Source organism: Chrysochloris asiatica, unplaced genomic scaffold (assembly GCF_000296735.1).
Source record: "Chrysochloris asiatica unplaced genomic scaffold, ChrAsi1.0 scaffold00694, whole genome shotgun sequence".
Lineage (NCBI taxonomy): Eukaryota > Metazoa > Chordata > Mammalia > Afrosoricida > Chrysochloridae > Chrysochloris > Chrysochloris asiatica.
The window spans coordinates 9,710-29,603 of record NW_006409212.1 but is presented as its reverse complement, the minus strand read 5'-3'; the positions used below and the strand labels follow the sequence as shown (position 1 = coordinate 29,603).

Sequence of the window (19,894 nt, the reverse complement as noted above, 5' to 3'; positions counted from 1 at the left end):
ATTAAGAAGGGAAGAAAGAAAGAAAAGACTAAAATGGATGTCAGAAAAGACTCTGAAATGTGTTCTCCAGTGTAGAGATGCTAAAGCAAATAGAAGAAATGAGTAGGCAAAATAGCTGAATAGAAAATTTCAGAGTACAGCTAGAGAAGAACCAAAAGTTCAGAACATGTTCAACATGTATCAAGCCAAAAGAACTGAAGAAAAACCCAAGCCTTGACTTGCAATATTGAAAGATTTTATGGGCAAAATATTGAATGATGCAGAAAGCTTCAAAAGAAAATGGAAGAGCACATGCTCCCTCTTTACCCCGAGAGCCACTCTGGCTGTATGGCGCAGGCTCTGAGCTCCCAGCTCCTGCTAAACTAGCACACGCTGTCCCCACCAGCCGCCATCATGATTATCTACCCGAACCTTATCAGCCATGATGAGATAATCTCCAACACTTACGAGATCCGGGAGATCGTGGACTGGCTGTTCTTGGAAGTGGGGTGGGGAAGATGGTCAGCAGGACGGTGGGTAACATCGATGACTCGCTCATGGTGCAAACACCTCCGCTGAAGGCACAGACTATGAAGGCACCGAAAGCACAGTAGTCACGGCTGCTGTCATTGTCATGAACTTGCAGGAAACCAGTTTCACAAAGAAGCCTACAAGAAGTACATCAAAGATTACATGAAATCTATCAAAGGCAAATCTATCAAAGCACCCGAAACCAGAAAGAGTAAAACTTTCTATGACAGGGGCTGCAGAGCAAATCAAGCACAACCAGTTCTTTATTGGGGAAAACATGAATTCAGGTGGTATGGTTGCTCTGCTGGATTATCGTGAAGATGGTGTAACCCCATATATGATTTTCTTTAAAGATGCTTTAGAAATGGAAAACTGTTAATAAATGTGGCAATTATTTGGACCTGTCACCTGTCATCCTAGCTGGCTGCTGCTCTTTATCCACACACCACCAGGACTTGGACAAAATGGGACTGATAATCATCTAGAGACCTTGATTTATTTGGAGCAGAGGCATTTTTTCTGTTTTTAAGGGGAAAAACAAACAACTAACTTGTAGTTGTCTGAAAAGAAAATGCATTTAAAGTAATAATAATAAAAAAAGAGAATGAAAGATATACACAGTCACTATACCAAATAAATGATTGATGGTCAACAATTTCAAGAGTTAGTATATCATCAAGATCTGATAGTACTGAAGAAAGAAATCCAAGACATACTGGACTACAATGTCAGTTTGTACCACAAGGTTGGTGGTTCAAGCTCACCAGACACTCCCTGGAAACCCTAAACAAGATCGCTATGGATCAGAACTGACTTGGCCGCACTTAACAAGAGCAACAACAACAATAAGGAACCAAAAAAAGACCAGCAGAAATATAGTAATATACCTGCTTGTGAATAGGAAGACTTAACATCATGAAAATATCAACACTACCCAAAGAAATCTATAGATACAATGCTATCCCAATCCAGATTCTATTATTGCTTAAAGAGATGGGAAAATTCATCACTAACTCTATATGGAAAGGAAAGAAACCCTGGATAAGCAAAACATTATTTTAAAAGTACAAAGTAGGAGGCCTCTTACTTCCTTATCTCAAAACCTACTACACAGCCATAGTAGTCAAAGCAGCCTGGTATTGGTACAAAGAATGACACATAGATCAGTGGAACACAATTGAGAATCCAGAAGTAAATCCACTATGGTCTGTTGATTTTTGACAATGGGCCAAAATGCATTAAATGGGAAAGAGATAATTTCTTCAACAAATGATGCCAACAAAATTGGAAGTCCATTGATTGCATAAAAATGAAACAAGACACAAATCTCACATCATATACAAAAATGAATTCAACATAGATTGAAGACCTAAATGGGAAAACGTAGAACTGTAAATATCATCAATGAAAAAATAGGGACAAACTTACATGATACATGGCATAAATACACTATAAAACATAACCGAAACCACATGAACAGAAGGCAAATAGATGATGGGTACCTCCTAAAAATTAGACACTATTTGCACCAAAGGATTTCACCAAAAGAGTGAAAAGAGAACCCACAGACTAGGAAAAATGTTTGGCAATGACATAACAGACAAAGGACTACTCTCCTAAATTTATAGAATACTTCAACACCTCAACAAGAAGAAGACAAATAATACAATCAAAATGGGCAGAGGAAATAAACAGACACTTCAACAAAGAAGGCATTCTGGCAGCCAATAAATATATGAAGAAATGCTCATGATCATTAGCCAAAGTAACAGACCTGGGACCCTCTTGCCCTCCCCCTCACCTCCTTAGACAAAAAACAGCATGTATCCCCCTGGCCACTTTGTGCATATAACAGGAAAACTGCAAAGCTGAAACAAACCTTGCAAAATTGAATAACAGGAAGAAAATTTTGCTGAAAAATTTTCACCTACATCTAACAAAATCTGCTTATGCACCCATATGTAACCAACCTGCATATTAGCTCACTTTTACAAGCACTCGGGGTCAGAGTGGTTTAAGTAGTAGCTGACACTCAGTCGGCAGGCAATAAACTTGCTTTCATGAGGTCTGGGACTGAGTCTCTTACTCTGCGCCATGCCGGCAAATGAAAAACAACAATGAAATATCATCTTACTCCAGCATTAATAGAAAAGTAGAAAACAACAAATGCTGGCATAGGTGTGGAGAGACTGGAAGCCTCCTATACTGCTGGTGGAACTGTAAAATGGTGCAACCACTATGGGAAATGGCATCGTGCTTTCTCAAAAAGTTGGAAACAGAAATAAATAATTGGTAGACTATCAATTCCTCTTACTTGGTATATATATCAAGAAATTAGATCTGTGGACTGCACTGATGGCTCCAGAGCCTCTGGGTCGGGGCAGCGGTGGTGTGGCTCCACTTGAGCCACTTGCTAGCCCCACACCCCATCCTGCCATCACAGTGGGGGACAAGCCCGACACGATTGGGTGGGCCTGGGGAGCAGAGTTGCAGAATCCAAGGATCCCTTTTGTTCTTTCTCCATATTGCTTAATGGAAGGCATTATGGCCCCCAAAGACATAATGACAAATACTCATGCTAAATCCATCCTCAATTCAATGAACTCCTTCCGGAACAGCAATACCTTCTGCGACGTGACATTGAGAACAGAGCAAAAAGACTTTTTTGCTCACCAGATTGTGCTGGCTGTTTGCAGTGATTACTTTTGTGGCATGCTCACTAGTGAGCTTTCTGAGAAGGGGAAATCTTATGTTGGTATCCAAGGTTTAACTGCTTCTACCATGGAAATCCTATTGGACTTTGTGTATATAGGAAAGGTACATGTGACAGTGGAAAATGTACAAGAACTGCTCCCTGCAGCCTGTCTGCTTCAACTGAAACGTGTGAAGCAAGCCTGCTGTGAATTCTTAGAAAGTCAGTTGGACCCTTCTAATTGCCTGGGTATCAGGGACTTTGTTGAAACACAATTCTGTGGACCTGCTGTAAGCAGCTGAGGTCTTTAGCCAGAAGCATTTCCCTGAAGTGGTATAGCATGAAGAGTTCATTCTTCTAAGTCAAGGAGAGGAGGAAAAGCTGTTCAAGTGTGATGAAATCCAGGTGGATTCTGAAGAGCCAGTCTTTGAGGCTGTCATCAGTTGGGTGACGCATGCCAAGAAGCAGGGAGAAGAATCTTTGCCTGACCTGCCACAGTATGTCAGGATGCCCCTGCTGACCCCTAGGTATGTCATGGATATCATCAACACTGAGCCTTTCATCCACTGTAGTTTACAGTGCAGGGACCTAGGTGATAAAGCAAAGAAGTTTCATCTGAGGCCTGAACTATGGAGTCAGATGCAGGGCTCCAGATCAAGGGTTCATTTAGGAGCCAATGAAGTGCTTCTGGTGGTTGGAGGCTTTGGAAGCCAGCAGTCTCCCATTGATGTGGTAGAGAAATATGACCCCAAGACTCAGAAGTGGAGCTTTTTGCCAAGCATTACTCATAAGAGACGTTATGTGGCCTCAGCCTTCCTACATGACTGGATCTATGTAATTTGTGGTTATGATGGTCATTTCCGCCTCAGTTCATTGGAGTGTGTAGACGACACAGTAGATGAGGATGGGGTCTGGTATTCTGTGGCTCCTATGAATGTTCAACGAGGCCTTGCTGGAGCCACCACCCTGGAAGATATGATATATCTCTGGAGCCTTTGGTGGAAGTAGGCATCATATCAGTATGGAATGATACAACTCAAATATTGACCAGTGGAGCATGCTGGGAGATATGCAGACAGCCCAGAATAGTGGTGGCCAGTGATCTACTGTCTTAGAGGATATGACAGCTTGAATATCTTAAATTCAGTTGAGAAATACGATCCTCATACAGGACACTGGACTAATGTCACACAAATGGCCACCAAGCGCTTTGGTGCAGGAGTAGCGCTGCTGAATGATCATATTATGTGGTGATCATATCATGTGCTAAAGCCTACAACATTCGCACTGATTCCTGGATGACTGTTACTAGTATGAACATCACCCTCCCCATGTTATGTAGGGACTACAGTGCTGCGGGGCAGACTCTATGCAATTGTAGGGTATGATGGGAATTCCCTGCTTAGTAGCGTTGAGTGCTATGATCCTATCATTGATAGTTGGGAAGTCCTTGACATCCATGGGCACTCAGCATTGTGATGCCGTTATGCGTGTGCTCCCAGAGAAGTGACCATTATGGGGTATCACCCAGAGCTAGTCCAAGGGACAGTTGTGGAGAGAAAGAAGGATCCTTTCCAGAATGTCTATTTCTCACTGTGTGCACAGGGTGATTACAGGCACCAGTGCGGTGATGATTGTACTTATTTGACATGCAATCCCCCTCACCACGGTAGTTATCCCTGAGAAGGCTAGGTAACAGATATTTATGGAAAGAGAATGCACATTGAATGGATATGGGAGACCATGAACATCTCTTCTCTATGGTTTGGGGAGCACTTTCTCTTGTCATGTGCTTGGGAGAACACATATATTGTGCCTCATGTATTTCTGAGGACTAAAGTGAGTATGGCCTACTCGATGTGTGCAGTATCCAGCCTAGGTGATTGGAAGGATATCAATTTGAATAAGCTTGGTACACTCCCAAGTATTTTGTTTGTTTTTTTCCCAGGAACAAATATCTTTTCTAGTCTACAGATAGCGAAGGTAACACATTTCTATTCTGGAGAAGAATAATAAGGGAGAGTCCTCTTAAAACTTGGAGTGTCAGGAAAAGACAGTTATCTGACACTCTTTTAGGAGACAGGTTTGGTGTCTGAGGTTAGAGAGACTACGTGGAATAAACTGTGAGTGAACCTAGAACACCACTTACATATCACCTGGGAGAGTAAACCAGGTGTATTTGAAGGATCTTTTAATTTCCCCAAGTTCTTTCCAAAGTAGAATGTTTCACATCTTGATACTGGAGACCATCATCTTAAAGAGTAAGAGAGAACAAATGTTAGGATAAGAGGAGGTGGCATAAATGTGAGAGTTCAATATGCCTGGACATAAATTAGTTGTCGTTGTTGTTAGGTGCCAACCCATAGTGACCTTATGCACAGCAGAATGAAACACTGCCCAATCCTAGGCCAACCTTACTACTGTTACCACACTTGAGTCCATCAATGCTGTCATTTGGCTAATCCATCTCGTTGGGAGTCTTCCTCTTTTTCTCTGACCCTCAACCTTACCAAACATGATATCTTTCTCCAGGGACTGGTCCCTCCTGACAATATGTCCGAAGCATGAGAGACGAAGTTCGGCCATCCTGGCATCCAAGAAGCACTCTGGCTGCAATTCTTCCAAAACAGATCTATTGGTTCTTCTGGCATCCGTGGCACTTTCAAAATTCTCCTCCAACACCATAACACAAAAGCATCAATTCATCTACGGTCTTCCTTATTTACTGTCCAGCTTTCACATGCACATGAGGTTATTGAAAATACTACGGCTTGGGTCAGGCACACCTTGGTCTTCAAGCTGACATCTTTGCTCGTCAACACTTTTAAAAGGTCTTGCGCAACAGATTTGCCTAATGTAACACGTCATTTGATCTCTTGACTGCTGCTTCTGTGAGTGTTGATAGTTGATCCAAGAAGAATGAAGTCCTTGATAACTTCAATCTTTTCTCCATTGATAAGAACGTTGTTTATTGGTCCAGTGATGAGGATTTTTCTTTTCTTTACATTTTGATGTAATACATACATAAAGCTATTCTCTTTGGTCTTCATCAGTAAATGTTTTAAGTCCTCTTCACTTTCAGCAAGCAAGGTTGTATCATCTGCATATTGTAGGTTGTTAATGAATCTTCTTCCAATCCTGATGCCACATTTTTCTTCATATAACCCACTCTCCCTGTGATTTTACAATCATCTTAATCCCTGCCAAGCTTTGTCTAGCCACGGCAAAACTTATCTTGAGTGGGTGAGTTTTTTTTTTTGCTGAATCACATACTACTTTATTATACTTCCATGCTATTTATTTTGGGACAGGGTGGTGGCAGCAGCCTAGTAGTTGAGCTGCCTGATTACTACCCCATGGTTTTAAGGGCACAATTCTACTAAGGAGTGGTTTTTACTGCTGTGTTTGGTACATTTAGTTCTTTTCCTCTTATAGGTTTCCTTACTTGTCCTTAGAGTAGATTTTATTCATTCTTGTACAATCAGTTATTATCCCAGAAAAATCAAGGAGAACCAAAACTCTTGTTAGTTCCAGTACGTCTGCTATCATTATTTCTGAGCCGCCATTCAAGGCTCCTCTATTTGTGGAGTGAAATTTTTGCTTTATGGGTATAAGGCATGAGGGATAATAACCTAAACAAAGAGGCACTTTCCATTTGCCCTGAAATTCCATTTTCCCCCTTTCCGCAACTTGTGTTGATCCACAGAGTTAATTCTCTTTGTATTTTTTTTTTAAGAAAACGTGAAAAAAATCACATGTCTCAAAAAAAAGGAAATCAGAGCTGTGACATGAGTGTATATATGCAAACTAATGTGCGTGGCAGCACTAGTCACAATAGCAAAAGATGAAGACAGCCTAAACGCCCATCAACAGGAGAAGGGTTAAACAAACCTCAGTGTATACACACAGAATATTACACAATAATGCAGAAAAACACCTCACAACATGGATGAACCCGGAGGATGTTATGCTGAGTGAAATTAGTCAATCACAAAAGAACATCTACTACATGAGACCACTGTTGTAAAAAGCTAAAATATTTTTTTGCTAAATGAAACTTTCTATGATGGTTACAAAGTGAGTGGGGTTGGCTGGGAGGGACAAAACAAAGTGAATAGATGTAAATACTATTAACCGATGGTATGTGGAGTGGATTGCAATCATTGTAATGACATGCAGTGTATAATTAGTTTAATGTGGGACTGATGATCTATTCTTTAAATTTTCACTCAGTTAACAATAAAAAAGGCTAAAAAATCAATCAAATAAAGCTTTGACTTTGTAAACAGAATTAAGATGTTCTATCAATAACATGGAGTCCTGGTATGGTGCATTGGACTGCAGAGTTGTTTGAACTGCAAGGTCGGCAGTTCAACCTCACCAACCGCTCCTCAGAAACCCTATACTGGGTCACTATGCGTTGGAACTGACTTGACAACACTTAACAACAATCAATAACATTTTGTTTTATACACATATCTAAGAGTCTGTGTTTTTTATAGTTCTGAATTTATCTGTCTTCTTTATTCTAACACTTGGCTATAAAAATTTAAAGATATGTAAAAGTAATACAGGCTGTATTCAAACATTTCCTTTATTATTTGTTGTTACATTTGTCAGATTCAAAATGTAAATATTATCAGGGAATTACAGTTAGTGGCTGTAAAAAGATTAAGTTGAGTGTTGCATTAAATGTAAGCTTTAGTCAGCAGATCTAGCTAAATGAAAGAATGCTTAACAAGAGTGATGTTTCATACTTAACTCTACAAGGGATATGGTGAAAAGACATTCGTCTAAATTTAGAGAAGCCAAACATTCCTTTGAGTTTCTATGTAGCCTTTCTCTTTGGTTGTACTATAATAGGAAGGTGGACTTGAGGCACAAAAGGAGGCATGTGCTTTGAGCTACATTCTCTGATCAGGAATACTAAAAAAGGAAATCACAGGGCATCTCTGTAAGTAGCTGACTGAGAGTATATTAGCTTTGTAAGGCTACTGTAATAAAGTATCATAAAATGTGTACTTAACACAACAGAAATTTATTGTCTAACAGTTTAGAAGCTAGAAGTTCAAAATGAAGGCATTAACAGGGCTATTCTGTCTGAATGTTTTAGGAGGAAATCATTCCTTGCTTCTTACTAATTTCTGGAAATCTTTAGTTTGTAGATGCACCTTTCCAATGTCTATCTCTGTCATCGCATGGCTGTCTTCCCTCTCTCTCTCTTTTTATGAAAACACAAGTTATATTGAATTAGAGTTCACCCTATTCTAATATGACCTCATGCTAATGTGTCTGCTAAGATGCTATTTCCAAATAAGGTCACATTCACAGGTACTGGGAGTTAGGACGTCAATGTTACATCTTTTAAAAAGACAGAATTATATAATAGACAGTGAGAGAGAAAAAAGGAAAAGTATTTTTGGAAGCTGAGGAGACAATTTAATCATGGCCTGCAGTATTAGAGTAGGTATCCAGGAGGGCAAGATGAAAAAGGCACAATACCTGAAATCTCTGGAAAAGATGTGTCCTTTAAAACACAGGCTAATAGTAATGAATCCAAACTGAATGCTTACCTGCCATATGCTCCACTGAGTATTTCTCTTGCTTTATTTCACTTAATCTTCAAAATTATTTCACTTAATCCTCAAAAACTGTCCTTTTTTATCGTTTACAGTTGAAGAAAGAGACAGAGAAATTAAGCAACTTACTCAAGTTAACAGAAGAGTCAGAATTTGAAATGCAGGGCCCTTATTTAGTGGAATATATCTTGGTGTGGTGCTGTAGGATAAACACTCGGTGGTTCAAACGCAACAGTTGGTCCTCGGAAACTCTATACAGGGTTGCTATGAGTCAGAACCGACTTGATAGCACTTAACAATAACAATGCTTTCATGATGTTAGATGTAGTTGTTATTGTTAAATACCATCAAGTCAATTCTGATTCTGAACTACCCTGTACAGGGTACAAAGAGCGGCTGGTAAGTTTGAATTGCTGACCTTGCAGCACATTAGCCCGCACCAGGACTCCTGGAAGGTCTCTCTTACTAACGAAACAACAAATGTCTTTTGAAGTTTTTATCTTTAAAGCTGCTTGTGGACTATGGCAAGAGGTCTCAAATAAAGATCAAGCTTTTCAACCGTGTGAATTTACTTGGTTATTCCTATAAACAGAGGTTAGCATAAAAATGTAAGAGGAAAACTGTTCCTTCATTGTTACTAGTTGACCTAGGAGCATATTAAATGCTGACATTTTCTCAGGCAGAACCATATCTTAGTAAAGCTCAAAACTTTTACTTATTATTATTAAATATTATGAAAGTCATGTAAACTTTATGGGGGATGCAAATTTGATTTTGTTGTTGTTGTTGTTTTTAAGCCCTGGCATCTTAGCAGGTCATGTTTGTGAATTCTCCTGAGACTTTTCTTGCAATTATAGAAAAAGGTATTCCTTTCCCTATTTGCAAATCCATACCAGTTACAGCTGTACATTTTCACGTCTGTATCTATACATATAAATTAACTTGCTAATTTTAATATGGACTCCTGTTGTGGCGCTGTAGGGTCAGCACTGGACTGGGAACCACAAGGGAAGCAGTTCAAACCCATCAGCTGCTCCGCAGAAACCCTATGCAGGGCCACTATGAGTCAGAACTGACTCAATAGCACTTAACAACATCTATATATTAGAATTAAGGTCCCTAGGTAGCTCAAACAATTTGCATTCTACTATTAACCTAAAGGAGCTCTGGTAGCATAGTGGTTACGAGTTGGGCTGCAAACCTCAGGGTCAGCAGTACGAAACTACAAGCTGCTCCGCAGGAGAAAGACGAGGCTTTCTGCTCCCGTAAAGGTTTACAGCCTCGGAAACTCTGTTCAGGGTCGCTATGGGTTGGAACTGACTCAACGGCACTAACAACAACAACATTAACCTAAAGGTTAGCATTTTAACTCACCTAGCAGCATGATGGAGGAAGGGCCTGAAGATCTGCATCCATTATAGCCAAGAAAAGTCAATGGAGGCCAACAGAATATGGGAAGGAAAAGAGCAGAGAAAATGAAACTAGCCAGCAAGGTTCCTCCTGCAGAGATAAGCAAAGGAATTCCAGGAGCCAACACTCTCCTTCTCCCTTCCAAACATCATGGAGAAACTGAGATGTACCCAGCCCAGTAATCTGGACAAGTTCATTGAAAACAATCTCCCGCGGGGCAGGTCAAAGACGCCATTGATAATTATCTGCAAATTCCTTAAGGAGTGGTGCTTCCACCAGGCCTGCCTTGCTGTGCGGGTGTTGAAGGTTGTGAAGGGAGGCTTTTCAGGAAAAGGCGCGGCCTTCAGAGGCAGATCTGACGCTGACCTGGTCGTCTTCCTCAGCCATTTCACAGGTTTTCATGAGCAGATATAATGCCGGAGAATGTTCGTTGAGGAAATCAGAAAACAGTTGGAAGCATGTCAGAAAGAGAAAGCTAAACCCCTGTGTGCTCAGGTTCAGTCTGAGTCCCCAATACTTTAACCAGTGGGTGGATTTTGATGTGCTGCCTGCCTTGGATGCCCTGGGCCTGGTGACTAGAGGCTACAGATCTGACCCCCAAATCTACGTCCAGCTCATTAGGGAGTGCTTCCAGGGAGGCGAGTTCTCCACCTGCTTCACGGAGCTGCAAAGAAACTTCCTGAAGCAGCTTCCCACCAAGGTGAAGAGCCTCATCCTCCTGGTTAAGCACTGGTACCAACTGTGTAAAGAGAAGCTGGGGAGGAACCCACTGCCGCCACAGTACGCCCTGGAACTCCTGACAGTTTACGCGTGGGAGCATGGGAGCAACGAAACATACTTTAACACAGCACAGGGCTTCCGGACGGATAGTCCTGGAGTTAGTCGTGGATTACCAACAGCTTTGCATCTACTGGACACAGTAATACAACTTTGAAAATCCCACTGTTAGTAAATATTTGATCAAGAAGCTCCAGGAGCCCAGGCCTGTGATTCTGGACCCAGCTAACCCTACAGGAAATGTGGCTGATGGCCACCCATTGAGCTGGGTGCAGCTCGCCCTGGAGGCTTGTGCTTGGCTGACCTACCCGGGCTTTGAGAACAGCGATGGGTCTCCAGTGAAGTCCTGGAATGTGCCGCCTGAAACCAGTTCCTTACCACACGCTCTCATGGTGCTTCAGCTGACGGTTACATGCAGAGCACTTGTCCCTCTCAGAATCATCACACGGCAAGCAGAAGAGAACTGGACATGCACTAGTCTCTGAATACAGTGCAGACTTGGGAAAGGGCTCACAGTCAGCCCCTCCAGGGCCAGCCTATAATTCCTTTGGCCCAGAAAAGAGGGGACTGTCCCACACAGTAAACTGGTGTCATATTTAGAACCAGAATCCAGATCCCCTGACCTCCACCTTTTCCACTCTGCTTAGCATAGATCCTAGACTCTCTCTGCCAATAGTGCCAACAGAAGAGATTTAGACAAGAGAGCATGGTCCCAGACAACTTGACTTTCTTCTGTGTCCCTGGCTACAGGATCATGGTTCAGTTTATTATCATAACAATAAAAAGAGTAGCAAAGAAAAAAACAAAACAAAAAAAAAACCAACGGAGTAGTTAGTTCTGTTTTGTAACATATGGGGTTGTAACATATTATTAGTTGGAATCAGTTTGATAACAATGGGTGTATTAAAATTGTTGTTGTTGTTCTTAAGTGCTGTCTAGTCAGTTCCTACTCATAGGGAGCTCATATAAAGTTTCCGAGAGGCTGCTGGTGAGTTTGAACCACCAACCTTGTGGTTCAAACCGACCTTGTGGTCCAGTGCTTTATTCTATAGTGCCACACCAGAACTCCATATTAAAATTACCAAAGTAATTTATTATTATTCTGAGTGTGCATGATAACATTATTAATTCTAATGAACATATATAATGACATTGTTATTGTTAGGTGTCATTGAGTCAATTCCAACTCATGGTGACCCTTTGTAACAGAGTAAAATTGCTGCATAGAGTTTTCTTGGCTGTAATTGTTATGGAAGCAGATCACCAGGGCTTTCTCCTATAGACTGCTGGGTGGATTCCTACTGCCAACCTCCCATTTAGCAGTTGAGTGCTTAACCATTGTGTCACTAGGGCTCCTTTATGTTAACGCTAACAAGAGATCATTAATACTTGGTAGAACTATTAATTCCTATATTATGTTTTCTCATTTCTCTCTTTCTCTTATAGGACGTTTTTTGTTTGTTTGCTTCCCAACTTCTAACCTGATGATTATGTATCTCTTTCACTATATTTTAGGCACCACTGAGCAGACATTAAAACTTGTTTAGGTCATAGTCTCAGCATTTGCTATCACAGTGGTATCTCTTCCATTTGTGCCAAGTATTAGCTGTTGTTGTTGAGTGATGTCGTGTTGGTTCCAACTCATAATGACCCTGTATAGGGTTTCGAAGGAGCAGTTGGTGAGTTTAAACTGTCAACCTTGTGGTTCAAATCAACCTAGCAGTCCAGTGCTTTATCCCGCAGCGCAACACCAGGTAATAGGCTTTAATTTCTGTACTTCAAATGCAGTGCTTTGAAAATTTTATGTTATTTTATTCTTTTTTAAAAAAACTTTTTTATGGTAAATTGAATAAAGGTTTTCAGAGCAATAAATCATACATACTGTTTAATCTCAATGATTGCAATCCCCTAAATGTAACATTACTTACCCAACTTCCTCCCTGTGATTCTTGTTTCCATTTCTCCTTTCCCAACCAACCACCCAACTACCACTGAGTCCATTCCAAATGATAGCAACCCTGCATAGGGTTTCTGAGGCTGTAAATTAAAAGTTATTTTAGAATTATTATTTTATGTATCTGGTTTTCTCTATCATAGCCAATGCCTTTTTATATTTGTTTCTGTTTCAGGACCTTGTAAACTGTTTTAGAGCAGGATTTTTTGAAAGTAGACATTGGGTAGCACCGCAATAATTTTGCTAAACATGTCACCTTCATAATGTTTTTCTGCTGTGAGTTAATGCTCTGAACTGCAAAATTGGTTTGAACTGCAAGGTAGATAGTTCAAGCTCACCAGCTGCTCCTCAGAAACCATATACAGGGTCGTTATGGGTTGTAATTGACTTGATAGCACTTAACAACAACAACATACATACCTAAACATTGAATTTATTTAAAGAAAATGTAAATGTAGGATGTTGTTGCTGTTGTTAAGTGCTGTCAAGTCGGTTCCAACTCATAGAGACACTGTATAGGGTGTCCAAGGAGCGGCTGGTGAGTTTGAACTATCAACCTTGCTGGTTAAGTGCTTATCCTACAATGCCACCTCAGGACTCCTTATGAAGTGATTGAAATAGCAGAAGGGAGTAAATGTTTTTATACATGACCAAAAAGTTATTAAGTTGATGCTTACACAAGAAAAGAAAGAAAGAAACTTGCAGAGAAAAACAGACTTAGACTCCAAGAAGTGAAATGATATTAAGATGATAGGGTTGAGAAAAACACATGGAAACCTCTAAGATTTACTGATCAAGTTTGAAAATAAAACTTCTATAAAAACTAGAAATGCAGTTTGAAGACTTGGGCCATTCAAGAGGAGTTTTTGGCATATGTATCCTCATAGTGGTGAGCCTTGTGCAGACGTGTCCAATGAGAATGTTTTATACTGTCTTTCTGTTTATTGTTAGTGATGGTCTAATGGCTACACAAGATCCCTTGTCTAGTTCACACCACATTTGCTTCTCATACTATCTCCAATGCCATGCAGAAGATACATCCTCTTACCCAAACCTAAAGCACTTCTACCCCATAATTTCATTTAATGTTTAGTGTTGAATTTGAATGTTCATTGATTATGAAATGTGTGTTGAACGATTACTATGTACCAAGCAGTGTACTAGGTGTTGTTGTTGTTCTTAAGTGTCTTCGTGTCAGTTCTGACCCATAGTGACCCTCTATAGGGTTTCCAAGAAGCGGCTGGTGAGCTTGAACCATAGACCTTGCAGTTCAAAACCAATTTTGCAGTCCAGCATATTAACCCACAGCACTACATATAGATACATTCAAACTTGTCTATAAGGGGACCATATAGCTATTGAAAATGGGAAACCATAATTGCTTGTTTTATTGGATTATAACAAGTAGTTTGTTATAGTCAATAATAAAAAAATGTTATAACCTAATAAAGCAAATAATTATGGTTGCCAATTCCCCCCCCAGTCTCTCTGGTCTCTTTTTACTTTTTTGGTGAAATCTTTTAATACACATAAGTGTCTAATTTTTAGGAGATCCCAGTCATCTAATTTGCCTTCTGCTGTTTGTGTGCTTTTAGTTATGTCTGATAGTATATCTATTCTATGTATCAGAGACCCTAAATTTGTTCACAGTCTATCACTGATGATCTTTATAGTTTTAGGTTTTACACTTATGTCCTCAATCCACATTCGTGCTGACAGTGTTCCTCTGCTATCCATAAGTTTTCAGTCACTAAATATTTAGCAATAGTCTGCGTTTTCTTCTTAGTCTGTCTTAGTCTGGAAGCTCAGCTGAAACTTGTTCACTATGGGTGACCGTGCTGGTATTTAAAATAGCTTCCAGCATCATAGCAGCACTAAAGTCACCACAGTATGACATACTGACAGACTCCCATGAACTGCCAAAAGAACAAACAAATCTGTGTTGGTCGTAGTACGCCATAATGTTTCTTAGAAGCCAGATAGCGAGAGAGACTTCATGTCTTATTCTTTGGACATATTACCAGCAGTGATCAGTCCTTGGAGAAGAACATCATGCTGGTAAAATGGAGGGTCAGTGAAAAAGAGGAAGACCCTCAAAGAGATGGATTGGCACAGTGACAAAAGCAACTGTCTCAGTTGATTTTAGTGATTGTTAGGATGACACAGGACCAGGTTGTGTTTCGTTCTTTTGTTAATAAGGTGCTATGAATTGGAATAATACTTTACTTTGTCTTCTCAAGCTTCTGCTTTTTGTACATGCACCTTTAATTAAGGAACAATGGTAGTGTAGTGGAGTATGAACTGGGCTGCCAACTGCAAGGTCAGCAGTTTGAATCTTCCAGTCACTCCATGGGAGAAAGATGAGGCTGTCTACTTCTGTAAAGATTTACAGCCTCAGAAACCCAATAAAGGGTCATTATGAGTTGGAACTGACTCATACAACTAGCACCAACATCACACCTTTAATTATGTTAATGATTTTTCCTGGTATTCCTATTCTTTTGTGTCTTTTTATTAAGCATGAGTGTTGGATTTTGAGAAATGCCTCTTCTGCATTAAATAACATGATGTTATTCTTTTCCTTTATTTATGTAATAGATTACATGATTGTTTTTCTAATATTGAACCATCCTTGCATTCATACCTGGTGTGAATCCCACTTAGTCAAGATGCATTATTTTTTAAATTTATTTTTGGGTTCTATTAGAATAAGGAAGATCATAGAAAAATTGATGCCTTTGAATTGTGGTGTTGGAGGAGAATACTAAAAGTGCCATGGACTGCCAAGAGAACCAATAGATCTGTTTTGGAAGATGTGCAGCCAGAGTGCTCCTTGGAGGCCAAGATGGCTAAACTTTATCTCTCATACTTTGGACATGTTGTCAGGAGGGAACAGTCGCTGGAGAAGGATGTCATGTGGGGTAAGATTGAGGGTCATAGAAAAAGAGGAAGACCCCCAACAAGATGGATCAGCCAGGTGACATCATTGATGGCGTCAAGTGTGGCGGCGGTAGTGAGGTTGGCCTAGGATAGGACATTGTTTCATTCTGCTGTGCATGGGGTCACTATGAGTTGGTTCCGACTCAAAGGCACCTGACAACAACAACAACAATTAGCTAGGATTTTGTTGAGAAGTGCTGTGTCTATGATAATGAGGGATTGTTAGGCCCCAGATGGTCCTATCAAGTAGGAGACCCCAAAAAGATTACCAGTACTCGAGTTTGATGCAACAGCAAGAGGTTTATTTGCCAACGCGCTGGGGTCCACCTTCACTCACAAAAGTAGGAGACAAAGGCGACTCCCCTTTACAGTACAAACCAGTTTTTATAAGGTTTTAGGGGCATAATTGTGCAGTACCATAGATACAATTTCTGATTGGTTAACAATTGGAAAAGTATGAGATGTTACAGTTTAATTGGTCAGTATTGGTGGTCTTTGTTCTTAGGCTAGGGTAAAGGAAAACATCTGGCATTTGGTCTTGGGTCCTGTCTATTCTTTTTTTTTTTAATTAAATGTTTTTATTTTGCATTGAGTGAAAGTTTACAGGGCACATCATCAGCTTCACATTCAACCATTCATATAGCTTGTTTCATTACATTGATTATTATCCCCACCATATATCATCAGTGTACAGTGTTTCTCTCTATCCTCTTTAGCTTTTTTTTTTTTTTTTTGGATTGGGGGGGACTTGGCTTTTTGGAATTTACAGTCTCGGCTTTTAGGGAAGGTTTTTACGTTTGTCTGTGGATATCCAGGGCTCATGTATGAGATTACTAACAAGCATTACTGAATAATCAGATGAGGGACAGTTTGCTATGTCTACTAGGTAGCTAGAGTCTGATCCTCAGAGCCTATGGTTTGGATGGTCAACACCGCTTGGGCCCACAGGGGCTTGGCCTCCTGACCGGGTCTGCACTGTCTGCATCTGAATCCTCCTTATTTATTGAATGTTTAAGGGACGCTGCCTGTCTTAGGTGGTCAGTGCGAATTCCTCAGTCTTACCAGTCATTGAGACTCATTGCAGCATGGCAATGGCTCTGTCTTAAGTAGCCGAGGTTCCACGTGATCCTTACCCGTCTCTGGCCACACGTCCAGCATAAACAGCCGCCATCCGAGGAAGGCAGGGAGGGAGGAGATCGGCTGGGGACCCCATGCGCCAGACGTTGCCGGCCCACCACCTGCTCTAAGGTGACCAAACAGGATCACTATGCTGAGGTTCAATCAAGTTCTTAGGGGATCTTACTCTTTAGCAGGGGTAGCAAATGAGTAGCCACTCAGTGTTCACTTTGAGAATTACTTATATCATAAATTTGAGCATGTAGCTGATGAATATCCCCAGACAAGTGTATATTGTTCCACAACCTCCTAAAATGCTGTTGGATTAAGTTCCAATTAATTTCTGGGTTACTGAAAGATAACACAAATCTACTTATACGTTGAGTAACCTCAGCTGGGAGTGTAGTCTGGATATATTGGGTCTTATTTCCCTTAAGCGGTCTTCCTTTCTCTAAAGCATTTAGTCTGTTTTGTGAGCCTTTGTCTATTTACTCTTGGATCATATGAGCGAGACTAATGTCCCTAGATATTTGATTTACATGATGGGCAGGGCAAAAATCCTGTCTATTCTTTATCTAGTTCCCACTGTTGCTAGGGGTGAAAGGATATTCTAAGGCAGCATGAGTTGATTTAGCACGTTCCTGGAACAGGAGGACGTGTTCAGGCTAATGTACAGAATGGAGATTGACCTTGTCTCTGGAGGGAACAAAAACTGAGGCCTTGTCTATTTAAAATGCTTTTCTGAGCCTGACTAAAGTTTAGTCAAGCAGTCTCTAGGTAGGCAAAATCAGGTAAAACCAGTTAGGTCCTTACAGGATATTGGTCTATAATTTTCTTTTTTAGTGATGTTTGCTATCAGAGGTATAGTTGCTTCATAAAATGAATTCAGTTTTTCAATGTTTGGAAATAGATTGAGTAGAATTTGTACCAGTTCTTTGAATGTTTGGTAGAATTCATAGGAAAGCCGCCTGGGCCCAGACTTTTTTTGTTGGGTTTTTAATGACCTGATCAATTTCTTCTCTTGTAATAGCTCTACTCAAGTATTCTATGTTAGTTATTGTATTTCTAGAAATTTGTATTTCTAGAAATTAGTTAGTGTGTTTTTAGAAATTTGTCCTTTTTTCCTAGGTTTTCAGATTCGTTGAAGGAGTATAATTTTTCATAATATTCTGTTATTGTTCTCTTTATTTCTGTTGTGAACTCAGCCATTTAATTTCTTATTGGTATTATTTGCATCCTCTCCTTTTCTTTTGTTATATTTGTCAATGGTTTGTTAAATGTTTTAATCTTTTCAAGTAACATTTTGTCTTATTAATTATTTCTATTGGTTTTTTCACTTGTTTGTTTCTTTTATTTCTGCTATAATCTTTATGGTTGTGTTTTTTTTTTTTTTTCTTTCCTGGTTGCTGTAGGCTTACTTTGCTGCTCTTTTTCTAATTGTTGAAGATGTTGGGTTAAGGTGTTGATTTTGAAATGTTCTTCTTTTTGGTTGTGTGCATTTATTGCTATCAATTGCCCATTGAGTCCTGCTTTTGCTGTGTCCCAGATGTTTTGATCGTTGTGCTTTCATCCTTATTTAATTCAAGGAAATTTTTAATTTCATTTTTTATTTCTTCTACTAATCACTAGTTTTTAAGCAAGATGTTATTCAATTTCCATGCATTTGATTTTTTTCTCTTGATTTTCCAATTGTTGAATATAAATTTTGCATCACTGTGGTTTGAGAAGATGCTTCGTAGTATTTCTATGTTTTTAATTTTATTGAGACTTGTTTTATGGCTTAACATATAGCCTATTGTGGCAAATATTCTCAAAAAAATGTATGCTGAAAAAAATCTATAATGTGCTGTTGGGTGGTGTGTTTTGTATAAATCTATGAGGCCATTTTGGTTAATTGTGTTGTTTAGTTCTTCTGTGTCTTTGTTGAGTTTCTTTCTAGTTGTTCTTTCAGCAAAAGTGGCATATTAAAATCTCCTATAAAAGCTCCTGTAGAGTTAGTTGCTTCTTTCTTCAATTCTGTTAGAGTTTAATTGATATATTTTGAGGCTTTCTTATTGTGATGATTTCATATTTATTATGATTGTGTCCTCTTGTTCAACTGACCCTTTAATCATTACACAATGTCCTTCTTTGTCTCTTATGCTAGTTTTTGCATCAGAAATTACTATTGCCACTTCTTCTCATTTAAAAATATTGTTAGCTTGATATATTTTTCCATGCTTTGATTTGTGGTTTATTTTTGTCTTTCTGTGAGTCTCTTATGCCTCTTGTAGACAGTATATTGAAGGATCCTGTTGCTTATCCATTTTGCTACTCTCCATCTCTTGACTGGTTCATTTAAACCATTTACCTTCAGTGTAACTATCAATAGGTATGAATTGATTGCTGTCATTTTGCTGTGGGTTTTTGTTTGTTTGTTTTTTGGTACCTTTGCTCCACTTTATTTTCTGTGCTGAGATCATTTTGTGATATTGTTGTTTTAATGTTTACAAATCTTTTTTGTTTTCATCCTTTTTGCAATGATGAGATGATTTATTAATTTTCTTTGAGGCTACTCTGTTTAGTAACTTCTTCCCCACTATAAAATTGTCTGCTTTATCTTGAAATCTACCTGATATCCTTGCCGTTTGGAAATTCTGTAACATTTTGCTTTGTAGTTGTCTTCATTATAAATTGGTATCTCTGCTTCCCTTTTTCATTCTTGGAGCTTTGTTTTACTTTGGATATTTACATATATGAAAGCTCAAGATTCCAGAATTATCATCTGCCTCTGTTTCATTTGGTCTCTTGCATCTTTGCTGTCCAGAGTCTGTGAGTATGCTGAGTATGCTATTTTGCCAGTTGTTGCTGTTGTTGTTGTCAGGTGCCATCAAGTTGGAACCGACTCATAGCGACCCCATGCACAGCAGAACGAAA

General features: G+C 39.6%; 3 pseudogenes; all 3 read left to right on the top strand.

Annotated features, from left to right (window-relative positions):
* The first annotated feature begins 393 nt into the window (after positions 1-393).
* On the top strand, positions 394-889 carry LOC102833777 (annotated as a pseudogene).
* Positions 890-3,000: 2,111 nt separating this feature from the next.
* On the top strand, positions 3,001-4,712 carry LOC102833008 (annotated as a pseudogene).
* A 3,935-nt stretch (positions 4,713-8,647) lies between these two features.
* LOC102833397 lies at positions 8,648-11,453 on the top strand (annotated as a pseudogene).
* Positions 11,454-19,894: the final 8,441 nt, after the last annotated feature.